Below are 3,385 nucleotides of genomic sequence, written 5' to 3' on the forward strand. Positions count from 1 at the left end.
ATATATATATTCCTGCTTTACTATCGTCAAAAAACTGAATGACACTACCTGCGTATAAGTTGCTTCTCCAACCATAGCTTTTAAAAACCTAGTCGCTTACAGACTTCCTAAGAGACCCAGTGATCGCGCGGCCTGTAATGAGGAAATCATTCCCACAGACTTCTTGCTGCAGCGCTTGTAGGACAGTGATTATGACAACGAGTGGCTAGCACCGTGAACTTGCTAACAGGAGGTTTGTTATCTCTCTCGTGTTGGAATGGCCGTATGACGCGCAGTATGAATGAGATTCTCGGGTAGTTTATTCACCTGTTTCTTTCGCAGGTATTTTGGGTTCGCACAGTCTAATCAATATCAGTGCTCAACTACTATGTACGGGTAGAGATGACTACTTTTTGGTTCACATAAGATAAAACTTAAAGGTCAGAACACCCTGTGGAAAGGATCTAAGACCTTAGAGGACACTGCTGACACTATTATACTGACGGTTTGTGAGTAGTGTCGTAATAAAGCCTGTTGAATATCTTGTCAGAATAAGTGGGGAAACTTCTTTGCAACGCGACTTCTTTTCACGCATAAGCTCAATAGACCTGTATACAAAATCCGACAGATAAACAAGTGAAGAGTTGTGGTTTGACAGATCTCACGCACATTCATGATGTGCATGTCCCTGAGACCCATCACATACCAGGCTCTGTGGGATTTCGGACCGCGCTAAAGGAATGGGTGAATGTACCCAATGAAAATCAATTACAATACACATTATTTAATTACAGATTTGCAGTAATAGCGGGTACCAAAACCTATTTGTAGGATAATCATCGACACATATATAGATCAACAAACACTGTTTGGCACACGCCCTACGTCGTGTAAACAGGCCGCGTGCATTGTCCGAAAAAAGAGACGTAAACACACTTGTGAAACAAGCATATGCGGGGAAATGTCCGAATTCGGATGTAGTTCGTTTGTACTTGTTTGGTGTGATGCTTCCCTTTACTCATTTTCACACTTTCACTATCTTGTTTTTGTCTCGGCAAGATGAAAAGAGAAGGACGAGCGTAAGTGCGATCCATCCAATCACTCGAATAGTGTTATATCAAGTTGTAACCATCAGTGATGAGAGTGATGACGGATCACAACAGAATACTGTGAAGGAGATCTAGCTTAGAATGCATTTTTCTCCAACATGAGCTTTTTTAAGCAATATTAGTCAGTCAGTTTCATTGGGAAATCTGATCATGCAGAAGCGTACTGTAAAAACTGCACCAGAGTGGAATGGCTCCCACAAACCAGGGCCCTGGTCTGTGAATATCAATCCACAACGAGAAATTAGAGTGGGAAAGTAGTCCTCTTATAGCGAACAGTGGTTCGTCTCGGTGTCATCACTATTAATATGTGGTTCATTTACACCAGTCATTGGACGTGGATGCTAAATTGTTTTGGGTCATTCAGTCCAACTGCGAAACTCGGCAATCAGAACAGTAAAAAAAACCGTTCAGCTGTAGCACCTTTTCGGTGCTCAGCTGCCATGCCACCCGCATGAAGCACGAGGGCTGAGATACTGCCAGCTTGCCCAAACCTAGACAGGGTAAGTCGAGAGGAAGAGGTCCGGTTCGAACCATGGACCTTCCGGTTACTAAATTCGAGCTCTAACCACTTGGGCCATCTCGCCCGATAAGCAAACTTGGGAACTAACGGATGCATGTTTCCCACAAAATGCAACAATCGATGGAGATGCTGGCTACGAAGAAGATTAACAAACCATATTCATGAACAATTCGCAACTCCGTACATTGATGGAAGGAGGAAGAGCTTTATTTCACTATGAGAAATGCTGTACAACAGTTGAAAACAACAGAGTACCTCAGAACAAAGTATCATACAACAGATTGGACATGAAAGTCCAAAGTTCCAAAGCTTTGTGGAACTAAGGTTGTCAAGTTTTAAAGTGAATTACTGACTGAAAGCTTATCTTCGTTCATGTCTTCTAGACACTCCCAAAATCCCATTCATCAGCGTGAACGGGGTTACGTTTAAATTCTGAAGGTGTTTGAATTGTAGCTCCATGATTGATACAACGCGGCTCTTCCGTAAGAGACCTTTCTCTCCAAGAACCTGTCAAAAGAGTCTTTGAATCGTGAAGTGTCTCTTTGTGCCACTGTGGTGTTCTGGGAACAAGCTTCAAAGCACTCTAGAAGCAGTTTTCACAACTTGAATCCACTTCCAAACGAAATATGGATGGAATATCTAACAGCATAGACCAGATGAGGGAAGAGCTGGCCTGCTGACAGAAGTTTTGATGTTTTGTCGAGCATTTTCTTCGACTAGTTATGCCTATGGGGAACGTAGATGATTCGGACCACGACCACAGTTCGAGTAAATAGACCAAGGGCTTGCCTCAGAACTTTGCGACACTATTTTCTCCGCAGGTGGTCATCATCGACCCAGTTTGGAGCCGAAGTTCAGATACCTATCCATACAAACAATGATTTGATTGATGCTGTGGTCTAAAACGGGCTAGGTGAATGGAGATCTCACGGTTCCGTTTTATTTCAGTCTCACTGCATCTTCAAGTGACTCACCCCAGTTATGTGCATGCAGACAAACGATGTAGAACCAGATGCGTTGGGCGGCAAAGCACACGACCTGATTAGATTGGCAGTAATGGAAGTTTGGTGTTGGCAGGACTAAACCAGGACTGTGCATGCCGATCGGCCTAAAAGCAGACACCAGACGACTGATGACCAGTTCAGTTATGTCAGTACACATCCAACGGAGTGGTTGAAAATGGTGTCTGGAATTTATAGGGTGCTGTACCAGACCAGACAGCCTTAGAACTATAGCTTCAGTTTGATAAAGTGAGCACATTCCAGCCAAAAGGAACAGATCGAATCTGCGGTAGTGGGTTAGAAGAGTGGCCTTCCTGTAACGAGGAAGAGGGGTAACATGAAGCATCTCAACTGATTTGGATTCACGCTAAGTTAGATTGTTCTCCTTTATTGCATATTGTTACTCGTCCTCTGTTGAATACGCTAGAGTCATGCAAAGCTCACCCCTATCCGAAAGTGTTTTGCTTGTTCGATCTCCAAGGCTATTGGTAGAGGAATTTCAACCAGAGTTTTGACTGAATAATCAAACAATAAAGTTGGAGTAGATGGTACCGGGGATAGCGTCCGACACGAATGAACGCCTGGCTAAGAATGAAAGGCACAGAATCGTGTATAAATAGGACTCGGTCCAACCAAAGCCCAAAATTACTGTTTAATAATTCATTTTCACGCGATTAAAGTAAACTTTTCAGGAAGCAATCGAATTGGAGAGCAGAAACTGTGAACTCAGTCGAAATAACATCAGATTAGTTAGGGAAAGAGCATGACTGAGGGAG

The 3,385-nt window shown here is 43.2% G+C and overlaps 1 protein-coding gene across 1 annotated transcript in view; it reads right to left on the reverse strand.

Moving 5' to 3' along the window:
- The window catches only part of T265_15128 (hypothetical protein), a gene marked incomplete at both ends in the record, with an annotated part of 33,143 nt that overhangs the window by 15,476 nt on the left and 14,282 nt on the right, over window positions 1–3,385 (reverse strand). The gene's annotated exons all lie outside the window — the stretch shown is intronic.

This window comes from Opisthorchis viverrini (genome assembly GCF_000715545.1).
Source record: "Opisthorchis viverrini unplaced genomic scaffold opera_v5_355, whole genome shotgun sequence".
NCBI lineage: Eukaryota > Metazoa > Platyhelminthes > Trematoda > Opisthorchiida > Opisthorchiidae > Opisthorchis > Opisthorchis viverrini.